Here is a 15,314-nt window from a genome sequence, read left to right on the forward strand (position 1 = left end):
TAATATATTTAATAGTAAATATATTAAATGTGAATATCAGTAAGAGATGGAGGAGAAAGGAATGAAACTAATTAAGATGATAATACATACTTGGCAATAGGTTAAATGTGAAAGTTTTCCATTTATATACACCTATACTCTGCTAACCCTAACTTGTGTACATATGTAACAGCTGAAGAGATTTCTGCTGGCTATAATATCCTAACCTCAAAAATAAATTGCTTTTTTGTAGATGAGGTAACTAGCAATGATTGTCATTATATGTGAACTTTAATATCTGAAAAATCCTCACAGGAACTTCATGCCATTAATTATGAAAACGTGTTGAATTCTTGACTTTAAATATCAGCAAATGAATTTTGTACATTATTAATACTTCAAATATGCAATAATCTCCCAATACACTAATTCCTACACATACATAAGCAACCATTACAATTGGGAATATTTTTTAAAAAGAAGTCTAATTAATTATTTCTACTTTAGGCATAACATTTTTTTCAGTAATATAACTGTAGTACTTAGCCCATTATCATTTTACTAAAGTTGAGGCTGCAAAGTTTTAAGCAAAATTAAAACAAGTCTCTGTTCCCTTAAAAAAACAGAGAAATCTTAGAAATTTTAACAAATTTTTTATTTTAGTAAGAAAGAGCGGTGTACTATATTTTGTTTAGCATTGTGGATATTGTTACATAAAATACAAAGAAAACTTCTACAACTAGAATGATGGAAGAATGGAGTAAGAAAAAAAGAAAAAAGAGTTACAATTTAAAATTTAATTACGAGAAATCATGTAAACATAGCAGAGATAATCAGTGCTTCTTCAATGAATAAAAGACAAGAGAAGTATGTATAAATCTTCTTTTCTTTCTTTACCAGCTACTCAAAATTCCCTTCCTTCATCCAACACTTCAGCTTACATTTTTTTTGATTATCTACTTGGGATGGATACTAGATGATTGAAAGCTCTACTCTTAAGAAATCTGAATCCTTAGTTGGCCTGTCTACATTCTTCTTCTAATATTTACCAGTGATGGTCACATAAATGAAAAACCTCAGGGGCTGCCCTAGATTCTATTCACACTCTTCCCTGCCCCTATTCTCTGGCATCATGTTACTTTCTCCTCGATAGTAAACACCATAACCTCAGTCAACACCTTATACTCCTATTGTGTCTGTTTACTTAAGAACATACAGAGGCTGATATGAGCAGTTTTCCTTGGACACTTGGAAATTACAATCTCTAAACCAACTAATTCCCAAGTAATAGAAATGAAAACAGTTTTGTTGTTGTTGTTGTTGATGTTGTTGTTGTTGTTGTTGCCGATAGGTCATGATATATATGAATGAGAGGTACCACCTCTATTTCTGCCTTTTGTTTTCAAACTTATGTAATGTATGGGGAAAGAAATATTTTATATTGCTCACTGGCTTGGAGCGCATACCACACACTGCTAGAGGGTACCCCAGTATTGACAAGGTACTGTCTCTTAACTGTTTCCACATTAAGCCTTCAAGCAGTCAGTCCAGTTTTCTTTATGTCTAGTGACTTCTAGCTGATGGAGAACCTTATAGCAACAGTGAATTATCTGAACATTTGTCAATCATTTCACTTTGTTTACTACAGAATGAGCCAGTTTTAGAAAGTAGTATTTTATGAAACATCATGACATTGTATAAGCAGTCAGAAATTCAAAAGATGATTCTAGATGAAATATGATGAAAAAATAATTCAAATTTATACTATTTGTATTTTCACATGAGAACAAAAGACTAGCTCAAGCAAGTGGGGCTAATGTAATCAAACTTTCACCTGTAGCTTGCAGTGCATGTCCTTTCAAGGCAGCATCCCATTTGGTGGCTCAATATTGGTTGTTCCTGTTAGAAAGGCAGGCACTTAGCTGGAGCATTAGCTACATTAATCTCGTGAGAAATGTTGGTATTGAGTCCATGAATAGCCTCCAGTTTTAGAATGGTGTTTTTGTGGCCCTATTAAAAAGCACTGAATGGGCAAGTTATTTTTGCTTTACTTATTTTAGGACATATGGGTGGGAATATTTATGTAATATACAAATATTATTAAATTGTGGGTATAGGTCCATTACTAGTGGTCCACCCAAATATCTCTTCCATAAATCTTCTCATAATTTCTCCTGTTTTGTTTTTAATTCTATGCAACCCAACTTCCATGTATTCTCATAAAGCAATATAAATTTTAATTTTGGGCCATCTCTAATTTTAAGCAATGCAGGCAACAGGATTCACTACTTGATGTTCTGCATACTGGAACAGTTCTTTCCTGAGTGCTTCTCAGGGGCCTACCTGAGTGAGACTACAGCAATGTCCATTTGGCTGGCCAGCATATGATGCTGGATCCATGCTCCAATATTTTGCTACTTTGTCAAGATATCTTAGGAAATGCTATATAAGATCACCATTTTGGAGTAAGACGGAGAACCACTGTAGAATTAGACATACCTAGAATGTGACTTAAAAATCCAACGAAGTGGAAATCATGTTACTCAGGTATAATTTGTTACTCTCATGACTTTGAACCTGGAATGACTGCTCTAGTGTAGTCTACTTGATGTGAAATCCAGGAAAAGGTGATTTTTCAGAGATATAATTAGATAGGCAGGCAGACAGTTGTCATTGCATTGTCTGGACATAGTTTTCATTGCATTGTTTCCTCCAGTTATGGAGAAAAATTATATAGGCCACAATTCTAGTTCCTAGAGAGCCACGTCTGAAAAGTAGAACAATAATATCCAAAAATTTACTCTATAAAAACAGTGAGAACAAATATAAAAGCTGTCAAAATCCACAAATTTTGGTATCAACCTTTTTGGAACTCTAGAAATTAAAGACTTGCAACAATATAGAGAGCTTATTTTATTTATTTATTTATTTATTTTGAGACGGGAGTTTCACTCTTGTTACCCAGGCTGTAGTGCAATGGCACGATCTCGGCTCACCGCAACCTCCACCTCCTGGGTTCAGGCAATTCTCCTGCCTCAGCCTCCTGAGTAGCTGGGATTACAGGCACGTGCCACCACGCCCAGCTAATTTTTTGTATTTTTAGTAGAGACAGGGTTTCACCATGTTGACCAGGATGGTCTCGATCTCTTGACCTCGTGATCCACCCGCCTCGGCCTCCCAAAGTGCTGGGATTACAGGCGTGAGCTACCGCGCCCGGCCGAGAGCTTATTTTTAATAGCTTAATCTCAACAAGAATAGTGAGCTGTATGTTTTATGCCTTATTCCAATCTTCTTCCTCCTGAAATCTATAGTAGCCTTGAAAACTAACAGCCAGAGAAATTACAAAATTTGTGTAAAGTCATCACTTGGAAACTTGAAGGGAACAAAATAAGATTAGAGCACTCCAAAATTCCAGATCATAGTTGTTATTTGACTTATCTGGCATCTCACTAAAATTCTTCTGTAACCCCAGCACTTTGGGAGGCACAGGCGGGTGGATCACAAGGTCAAGAGATCGAGACCATCCTGGTCAACATGGTGAAACCCCCGTCTCTACTAAAAATACAAAAAATTAGCTGGGCATGGTGGCGCGTGCCTGTAATCCCAGCTACTCAGGAGGCTGAGGCAGGAGAATTGCCTGAACCCAGGAGGCGGAGGTTGCGGTGAGCCGAGATCGCGTCATTGCACTCCAGCCTGGGTAACAAGAGCGAAACTCCGTCTCAACAACAACAACAAAAAATTCTTCATTCTCAGGGCTTGTCTACATTTGATGTAACTGAGGGATTCCTCTGCACGAGTAGTTATATCCTCAAGAACAATTAGTGGAACTTGTTTGTCATCATAGCTGCTTGGATAGCATTACCAGTTGGAGATAATAAGAGGCTGATCAAAAAATTTAAAAGAATATACTGGAGAATAACATGTCCACAAGGGGGCTTTCAAAACTCCAACAAATTCCTGGTGATATGGTTTGGCTCTGTGTCCTCACCTAAATCTTATGCCAAATTGTAATCCCCACATGTCAGGAGAGGGACCTGGTGGGAGGTCATTGGATCATGGGGACAGATTTTCCGCATGCTCTTTTTATGATAATGAATGAGTTCTCACTAGATCTGATGGTTTAAAAGTATGGCACTTCTGTCCCCTCTTCTCTATCTCCTGCCACCATGTAAAATATGCCCTATTTCCCCTTCGCCTTCCACCATGATTGTATGTTTCCTCATTGTGTGTTCCCCAGCCATGAGGAACTGTAAGTCAGGTAAACCTCTTTTCTTTATAAATTACCCAATTACAGGTAGTTCTTTATAGCAGTGTGAAAATGGACTAATACACCTAGGAATCTAAAAAGCACATACTTGTTCAAGGCTGTGCACATACTAATGAAAGACCTGAGAAGGTGCTAATCTCTAACCCTTAGCTGACCTTGAGGGTCTGCACAAGTAGAAAGTGAAGACCAAGTCAGAGTTGTCAACTGCCTTCTACAGCATTGGAGATGTGTTTCCAATATAAACACATCACTCCTAAGCAATATCTGGCACATTCAAATTGGTTCAAGCTATTGAAGGAAATCTCCTATTCAATCATTAGCTGAGCACTAACTGAAGCAAGCAGAGACTTGGCTAACAAATGTGACAAAGAATACTTAATCTACAGAGTTTGTCCAGAAAAGTAACTAAACAATCAAACAGTAACAATAACAACCTCCAGAGTAGGAAGGGAGGTGATCTGATTTTCAGAGTTGAAACATCATATTATATAAAATGTCCAGTAAAACAAACAAACAAAAAACACAACTATGAGATATGCAAAGGAACAAGATAATATGAGCCATAAACAGGAATAAAAGCAACCAATAGATACCACTCCCAAGAAAGCCTAGATGTTGAACTTAGTGAAGACTTTAAATTAGTCATTTAAAATATATTCATGGAACCAAAGGAAACCAAGTTTCAAGAACTAAAGGAAAATATGAAATAAATTTCTTATCAAATAGAAGATATAAATAAAGAGATAAAAATTTAAAACATGACTAAATAGAAATTCTGGAATTGAAAATACAATAACTGAGATTTTAAAATTCAGTAGAGAGGATCAATGGCATATTTTAGCAAGCAAAAGAAAGAATTCACAATTTCAAAAATAGTTTAATTGAGATTATTCATTTTAAGGAAATGAAAAAAAGTATGAAGAAAAATTAACAGAGCTTTAGAGACTTGTTTGACACCATAAATTACACTAACATATAATGGGAAATTTTAAAAGAAAGGAAAGAAGGAAGAAATATTTGAATACATAACAGCTAAAAACTCCCCAAATTTAATTGATCTGCACAGCTAAGATTAAAGAACACCAAGCTGGATAAATTAGTATATTCACATGTAAACATATCATAATCAAAGCTTTGGAAGGCAAGTACAAAGAGAAACCCTTGAAAGTAGCTTAAAAAAGGACTTCACATATATACTCAATAATATTGACATCAGAAACCATAGAGGCCAGAAGGCAGTGGAAGGACATATTCAAAGTTCCAAAAGAAGAGACTGCCAGTCCAAGCATTCTATCTTCTGCAAAACTATTCTTCAAAATCAAAGACAAATTAAGACATTCCAAGATAAAAATAGAGTGTGTCACTAACAGATGAGCCCCAGGAGGAAGTTTGTTAGGCTTGAGTAAAAGCAAACTAAATATTAACTTGAATTTAAAAACAATAAAGTGAAAAGAAATTGTACTGGTAAATCTAAATATACAGGTAAGCAGATAGTATACATGTAGATTTTCTTTGCAATTGTTTTGTTTTACTTTCTGATTCAAGGCACAATTGTGTAAAGCAATATTTTGAAAACATTGTTCATGGGCTCATAATCCATAGACATGTAATTCATATGAGAATAATTATACAAAGGAGGAGGAGAAGAAGAACTATATTGTAACAATTTTTTTAATATGTCATCTCAATTAATTCAGCATTAATCTGATCTAGATTTGCAACTGATACATAAATTGTAACTACCAAGATAACCACTAAGAAAATGACATGAAAACACCTAGTATGAGAAACACCTAAAGCATTAAGATATACAATTAAAACAAGGCAGTTTAACAATTAATTAGATCAACAATAATTGATTTAAAGATCAACCATAGTAACACACTGAAATAATCACTTTACTATGTTGGTGTTTACCTTTTGATATGGTTTGACTCTCTGTCCCCACCCAAAATCTCATCTCAAATTGCAGATGTCATGTGTCAAGGGAGGGACAAGGTGGAGGTAATTGGATTATAGGGTGTTTTTCCACCATGCTGTTCTCATGATAGTGATTGAATTCTCATGACATCTGATGGTTTTATAAGTGTTTAACAATTATTTTTTCACACTCTCTCTTGCCTTGGCCACATAAGATGGCCTGCTTCCTCTTCTGCCATGTTTGTAAGTTTCTAACCATGAGGGACTGTAGTTCAATTAAACCTCTTATCTTGATAAATTATCCAGTCTCAGGTATTCATTTATAGCAGTGTGAAAATGAACTAATACACCTCTTTAATCTTTTTAAAAAATGTCCACATGTATTTATGTACACTTATTTATTTTAATTTAACATTTTTGGCATCAGTTTGATATTTGAAGTATGAGGCAGAAAAGTTTTAAACATGTTTTCTGCATAAAGTGAATTCTATATTTATACACATAGAAACTGATATTTTATATTACATATAATTAAAGATGTATATGGATTCATGGCATATGCTCATTTATGTTAAACATATAAAATATTTTTAAATAATTGCTTATGATTTGGTAATTGAGCAATGAACCTTAAAATTAAATCGCATACATGTTTGAATATTCTTATGATTTAAAGAGCTACCAATAGTATACATGATATTACTTGTCATTTCCCTAAATAAGTTGTATTCATTTAAAAACTATTTAAGCAATTCTTTAACCACAAAGTTTTAAAAGTATATTAATAAACAAATGTTGAAACAATTAAATTAAAATTAAAAATTTTTAAATAAAATGCTCCATTGAAATGCTTTTGGTTTGTGGGCATATGCAAATTGGTTTGGAGAAGTTTTTCTCTCAGCATTCCCTTCACATGGGGATTTATGTGATGTTTGTTTTCAGTAAGCAGGAGAAAAATGAAAAAGCTATTTCAGAACCTGATTTGATTGCTTTGAAAACAAACAACATACTTTTTTCTAGTAGTTTTGGCTTTGGGCTAATTGCTCTTCCCTTCACATATCTCTACATATGTATATGTGTGTTTTTTTACTTTTTCTATTGTCAAGGTAGACTTAATAGGTCATGGGAAAAACTTTCTTGATTTACTTCTTCCTTTTGAGAGGTATTTTCTTCTCTATATTTTCTTGTCTTTCTCTCTGAAGTCTCATTTTAGGCTTTTCATGTTGAGGAGTTAATAAGGCATGTGACAGATAATTTTGATACTTTTCAACTTTTAAGTGGTCTTATCTAATGATCCGATTATAGAAATGATGTGTCCTTATTGCAATTCTGCCCCTAAGAAAACTATATTATATCCAGAGAGCCATATCATACACTTATCCATTCATTGTCAATCCCGTTACCTATAAAATAGTGACGGGGGGGCGGGAGGGGGGGAAAGCCCTTGTTGAATGAAAGCACTTTGAGTTAAATTTTTTTAAAAGTGAAGGAATGTACATAATTAATTTTAAGGATTTAAAAATATAAGATATATACACTCATGCCATCAGTAATTGCTAACTTTAACATCAATGCTTATTCTTGAAATACATGTATCCAGGTTATCTCTTATGTTATTTTTCTACATAAAAATAATAGCTAATGTTAATTGAACACTTAATATTCACTAAGCACTATTCTAGGTCCTTTGCCTGTGTCAATTTATTTAATATTCATAATAACCTGTTAAATAGGTTTTATTGGGGAAGATATTTAGGTAGAGAGGGATTAAATAATCTGCTGCAGAATTTGAACTCAAACAACCTAATGGCAAACAAAGCCTGCAATTTTAACCTCTATGATATTGTTAAGTATGAAAAATTATCGATGAGAAAAATTCATTTAGGAAGAAAGATGGCTAATGTCTTTCCTAGTATAGAAAAGATAGACATATATGTAGTAACATGTGTCTATCTTTTGTATACAAGGAAAGATACTATACCTTTATACTAGTAAAGATATAGATATTTGCTTAGACTAATTTAATTTAGTGGAAGTCCAAGTTCCTCTGATGATTAAAGTTCTATTCACCATAATATAGTAACTTGGGATGAGGGTTGGAAGTAGACATTTGTCAAACATATTCTTGTGGCTGGTTAATTTAAAAGTGGATGTTAAAAACCTAAGTCTGAATTTTTTAAGTTGATTTTTTAGTGATTTAACAAAATGCAGTGTAATCTATATAAACAAACAAAAGGCAATGCTTTATTAAATATTTTAAAAATATATTAGTTAAACTTATTTTTATATTTTTATGAAAGAATGAAAAGTATGGCTCATTAAGATGTATAATAGAATAATATTTGTGGTTGGGTCAGAGACCTTCATGACTAAAGCAATAATTTATAAATTTAGGATGAATTTATACTTTTTCTAAAGACTGAAGAAAAACAATAATAACAGAACAACAACAAAAAGCCAAAACCATATACCATGATCTTTTATTAATACTAAATTTCATTGAAGTACACTTTAACAGTACATACTTATTGTATGTCAAATACTCTCCTATGAGTTCTAAAATATAACCTTACTCATCTTTATACCCATTGTGTGGTGGCTGTTGTAACCTGCATGCTTCAGATGAAGAAACTTAGAGAAATTAAACTACTTACCCAAAGTCATACCACTGAGATGTGACAGACACTGAAAATAAAATATAGGTTATAATTTCAACGCCTATGATCCTAACCACTACTTTGTCTTGTGTATCTTAGGCTTTTAAAATTGTCATCAGTTCTCTCTCTCTCTCTCTCTTTCACACACACGAGACACTGATTTACACTCAACAACTCTAATCACGCAATTGATAATAAAATATAATAAAATTTCCATTACTTTCATTTATAGCATTCAAGTCTTACAAAACTCAGACATTCAGATATGTTTCTAAAGTTTTTGCAGTTGTACAAAAGCATTGAATATATATTAGACCCATGCCTTACATAATTGCATAAGATTTGTAAGAAATATATTTTTAAAAAAGAATGCTAATGAACTCTAGGTAGTTTTTAGTGTCTGTAAGGTATAAAAACAAAGTACAAGCATAATAATGCTAATAACTTGTAGTGGTGCTTTTTATGCCAGTTCTTTTAAGTTAGAGATCAAATTTTGTGCTGAGTGAAATTTTAAAGATCATCTAGTCTATGTTACTGATAAGGAAACTATAGCTCAGAGATATTATGTGACCTTCCAAAGCCACAGAGCCAGATGGCAGCAGAGTTTGAATAATCTCAACATCCCAACTGTCAGATCAGTTTCTCTTCACTATTTATATAAATAGTTGAACATGGTTTCTACACATGGCTTATATGAATTACCTGACTAATAATATTTTAAACAATAGCTGTTAGTAAAAACAGGCACAATCTAAGTCTCTAAGTATATATATAACATCTTATTAAAGGGTCAGATAATCCAGGGGCATTATTATAAAGCTAACTTAATATTCAGCTAATGGAAAAGTTATATTACTCTACAGTCTCTCTCTCTCTCTCTCTCTCTCTCTATATATATAATATGATATATAACTTATATTTGTTATAATTTTATATATAACATCTATGATATATAATTTATATATCTAGTAAACCAAGACTTTATATATAGTTAGATATTTGTTATTTATCATATATTATATATTATATGTATATATACACACATATATATATATATATATAGAGAGAGAGAGAGAGACTGTAGAGTAATATAACTTTTCCATTAGCTGCATATTAAATATTGACTGCTTATGAGTAGGTTTTTAACTCTATTTAGAATGCCTCTAGGTTATAATTTATGAGTTAATATTTTTGTCTCAACATTCATCCTGTAGGATTAAAAAAAAATCCTCTACTTCTGTTTTTCCAACTTGGATTTACTCAAGTTTAATACATTATTCTTCTTGGTTATCTTTAAGAGGAATTAAGAGACTTGATGGATCTATCAGGGTTTTCAGGGGAAACATAACTAAATAACAACAGAACATTTATTTTTATACATACACATATTTTTACACTGTTCAGATAAACAAATTTTCTTCTGTAAAGCCTAGGAAGTCTTAGTCCAAAAAATAGAATGTTAAGCAATAGATACTGATGTTATAGAAATAATGGATACTTCGTTTTATACATATTCCTAGTAAACCAAGATTTTATAGTTGTAGTAATTGAAGCACTTTTAAAAACACAATTTCATTAGACTATAACCAGCTAAAATATCATTTACAAATGTTTGGGTCATCATTTTTACTACAAATGGTTTTAATCGAAAGAAAATGCTTAGAGGAATGGAACTGACCAGCATTTTCTATAATGCAACAGCTCCCCCATCTTATAGACAAAAGAATGTAAGCTAGAATTCTTTTTTTGATATATAATATTAACAAGCGCTATATTATGTTGAGTTAATTATATTTTCTTTTCTTAAGCTAAGTTGGACTTGATATATTTTCTTTTCTCTTGTAAAAAGACAAGTCTTGCCATGGATATACACATTCCAGAAGTATCTGTTATATGTACATAATCTTCTGAGAAGGTAAGAATTCATCTAGAACACTGAAGATGATAGCTCAGTCACTGAGATATTTAAAATTCATGTTATAAGGATGAATAAATACAGTATCCTGGATAGTCTGAGATTTTTGTGCATTTTCTGAGAAAATACGTTTTTCCATTTATCTTTTTGTATACTTTCAAGTGATGTGTTTCTTTTTGCAGTCTTTTGTAAAGTTTCTTATATTTTGGTCATTTAATTACAGTATTTAGAGATTTCTCTTCAAAATTAGTTTGACTCAATATTTGAGCAAATATTTATTCTCCATTTTTAGTCTTGATAAAAGCTAAAGATAATACTTAAGCAATTTACCTCAGATCTCCTTTATAATGATTACACAAATAATCCAATTAAAAATCCTAAAAGTTATTTACTCAAGACAACTCAGGTGAAAGGATTATTTTTGACATTCTAGAAACATTGTACTGCATCTTTATAAATTAATATTTCTGAGACAATTTTTCCATAATATACAAATTAAAATTTCTTACTCTTAAAAGTTCAATCAGACCCCATATACTACAGAGATTTTCTGTATTATATAGTATAAAACAAACACAAATGATATGAGAGCTAGGAAAAAAATGCCCACCACATATAATGAATGATTTATATGTATAAATTAAAGTATATATATACATATATATAAAGTATAATAAATAAATTAAAGGAGAATTACAGATATTTTTCATTTTACAATGTAGGTGCTTAGCCCACCAAATGTAAAGCAATTTTTTTGAAAACTCACATTTTAACACTGTCAACATTAATATGATTCCATTTTGAAAAACCCCCCACCTTGCCCCCACATCATCACCACCAAGATTTCTTGAGAGCATTTGGCAGATAATATATTGGCCAAAGTTCCTGAATATTTGATAGAGCCGTATGAAGACACTTTTAGAACGTTGTAGCCAGTGGTATACTGATTACAGCTTGTTGACTAGCTGAAACCAGTTATGCATATTTCTTCCCAAATCTGTATTCACTGACCTGATTTTCACCACGTCCATGTCGACATCTATTGTTTTCTGACTTTTTAATTGTGGCGATTCTTGCAGGAGTAAGGTGGAATCTCATTGTGCTTTTAATTTGCATTTCCCTGGTGATTAGCGATGTTGAATTTTTTTAATGTTAGTTGGCTCTTTCTATATCTTCTTTTGAGAATTGTCTATTCATGTCCTTTGCCCACTTTTTAATGGGATTTTTATTTTTTGCTGACTTGTTTGAGTTCCTTGTAAATTCTGGATACTAGTTTTTTGTCAGGTGCATAGTTTGTGAATATTTTCTCCAACTTTGTGGGTTGTCTGTTTAGTCTTCTTATTATTTATTTGGTGTGCAGCAGCTTTTTTGTTAAAGTCCCATTTATTTATTTTTGTTTTTGTTCCATTTTCTTTTGGTGTCTTAGTCATGAATTCTTTGCCTAAGCCAACATTTAGAAAAGTTTTTCTGGTATTATCTTCTAGAATTTTCATGGTTTCAGGTCTTATCTTTAAGTCTTTGATCCATCTTGAGATCATTTTTGTATAAGGTGAGAGATGTGGATCCAGTATCATCTTCTACATGTGGCTAACCATCTTTCCCAGCACAATTTGCTGAAAACAGTATCCTTTCCTTAATGTATGTTTCTTTGCTGCAAAAGAAAAAATACTTAGAAATATACTTAATCAAGGAAGTGAAAGATCTCTACAAGAAAAACTACAAAAAAAAACTACTGAAAGAAATCATAGATAATACAAACAAATGGAAACACATCCCAAGATCATGGATAGAAAGAAAGGATATTGTGAAAATGACCATACTACCCAAAGCAATCTACAGATTAATGCAATTCTGATCAGAATACCATCATCATTCTTCACAGAACCCCTCCCAAAAAAAATCCTAAAATACATGTGCAACAAAAAATGAGCATAATAGCCAAAGCAATACTAAACAAAAAAAAAAACAAATTTGGAGGCATCACATTACCAATTATGCTACAAGGCCATAGTAATGAAAACAGCATGGCACTGGTATAAAAATAGGCATGTAAAACAATGGAACAGAACAGAGAACCCAGAAATAAAGCCAAATACTTACACACAACTGATCTTTGACAAAGCATATAAAAACAAGATGTGCTTTATAATTCAAAAAAAAAATGAAAATTGTTTAATATTTAAATGAATGTAATATAAATTTGGAATATCTGTTTTTAATCAATTGGTCCTTTTTGGTCCTTTTACTATTTATTATAGGTAAGTTTTAGCCTTAAAGATAGTGGTTCTCAAAATATAAGCAGCACAGAATTACCTGGAAGGCTTGTTAAAAGAGATTCCTGAGTTTCTAGTCCAGTAGATCTTGGGTAGATCTGAGAATCTGCACTTCTAAAAATATGCCATTCTAAGGATCACACTTTGTGAAGTGCTGCTTTAAAAGTGCAAATCTTCTAAGTACTGACTTTGTCGATGTTAACCATCCTGACACTGACAGATCACGCAAATCTTTGAAATATGAATGCTAGTTAATAAACCTCAGTACCTTTTAGAAGTATAATTAAAATCTAATTGAGGTTATTACTCTCAACTAGTTGACCAACATAATGGAAAACACAAAGAGCTCAGATTGTATTAAAAATAAATCGGATATTTTCTGAAATTCAGCAAGTCAAACAATCATTCTGAATTTGCGATTTCCTGTATTATAAAATAATACTCCAATAATGTTAACATTTATCCATAAAGTATTTGTCCTTGGAATCAAAGTGTTTGTTTGTACTGTTAGAAGAAAAAGCTATACCTATCCAAAGTCTAGAAAATATTGTAGTAGTTGGTTAGGGGAAACCACAGTGTGCTTGAACTGCTTTGTTTTATTCTGTTAGTTTTTAAATTGAATTTTTTTATTGTGTTTTGTCATTTAGTTTTTTAAAATAGTTGTTGACTACTAATTTGTTCATAGATTTTACTTACACAGTTTGTTATAATAATACATCTATCAAGGACCTTTATGCCTCAAAAGTAAGACATTTAAATAATTTTACTACATTCCATCATCCTAAATTTAATTTAACATATCAGTAAGAAAAGTCATACAACAGTAAATGGAAATATTTATGAAAGAGCTTGTACAAGACAATATGTACCAGCCTCTGTTATTCTTCTAGAAAGAAGTGTTCTTTCTGCTTGGAGTTAAATCTCTGCTAGATACCCCACTAACTCCTAAGGTATCTTGCTTCAGCAATTTATTTACTCTTGTCTTAGTTCCTTTGTGTTGCCATAACAAAATACCGTAAACTGACATACTATTGTTACATTATAAACGATGTACTATTGATTTCTCACAGTTCTGGAGACTGGGAAGTCCAAGATCAAGGTCCCAGCAGATTTATTGTTCAGTGAAGTTTGTTTTTTTTTTTTTTCATAGATAGAGACCTCATTGTGTTCTCAGATGATAGAAGGAACAAAGAAATTTTTTCATATTTGAGTTTTCTTTTGAAAGAGCACAAATCGCATTCATGAGGTTCTGCCCTCATGACCTAATCACTTCCCAAAAGGCTTAGCTCTTAATACCATCTACTATAATTTGAATGTGATTTGTCTGCACCAAAACTAATGTTGAAATTTAATTGCCAAAATAATAATATTGGAAGGTGGGATCTGGTGGGAGCTATTTGGGTCATGGTGGTGAATCCCTCATGAATAGATTAATACCATCACATGGGAGTCATATTTCATTCTTGAGAAAGTAGATTAGTTACTTTGAGAGCAGGTTGTTATAAATCAAGTTTCCTTCTCATGTTTGGTCTGTTCACACACATCCACTAACCTTTCCACTTTTGCACCATGTCTTGATGCTGCACATTGCCCTACAGAAGTCAAGCAGATCCCAGCACGATGCTCTTGAGCTTTCCAGTCACCAGTATCATGAGCTAAACAAACCTCTTTTCTTCATAAGTAACCCAGTCTTAGGTATTCTGTTATAGCAACAACAAACTAAGGCAACATCAATGTGGGGGTTAGAATATTAACATAACAAATTTGAGGGGAACGCAAACATTTATGGTATAGTAATTCTCTTTTCTGTATTTTTATCTTTTATTTCTTGATAAGACTTGACAAATCCTTCAGCCCCATCCATCTGCACTTAAGTCTTCTCATTTGGATGAATGATTCATAATCTTGTCTTTGATTTCTTATCTATCATTTCTTTCTTCCCCACAATGAGGAGGACCTGGCCTCTGTTCCCATCACTCCATTGAGAGTGTTTTGCTAACATCATCAGTGATGCTCTATAAATCTTCTCACTTTACTTTTTATGTGACAAATATCCATCAATTTTTAATACTGTTTGCCAATCTGTTTCTTGAAATTCTTTATATCCTTGCTTTTCTTGATGTCATTATCATCTGTCAATTGAATTATATTGCTTTTCAACTTATTTTCATTATTTTAAAAATTAATTCCTTGGCTCTCTTTTACCTCTGGTTTCCATAAGTCAAATGTTTAATTCGCTAACTCTCATTTAGTTCCATGGTTTTAATAATCATCTATAAGTTAATAATTTTCCAACTGTATCT

This window comes from Aotus nancymaae, unplaced genomic scaffold (assembly GCF_030222135.1).
Source record: "Aotus nancymaae isolate 86718 unplaced genomic scaffold, 86718_ANA_hifiasm-v0.15.2.pri h1tg000062l, whole genome shotgun sequence".
Lineage (NCBI taxonomy): Eukaryota > Metazoa > Chordata > Mammalia > Primates > Aotidae > Aotus > Aotus nancymaae.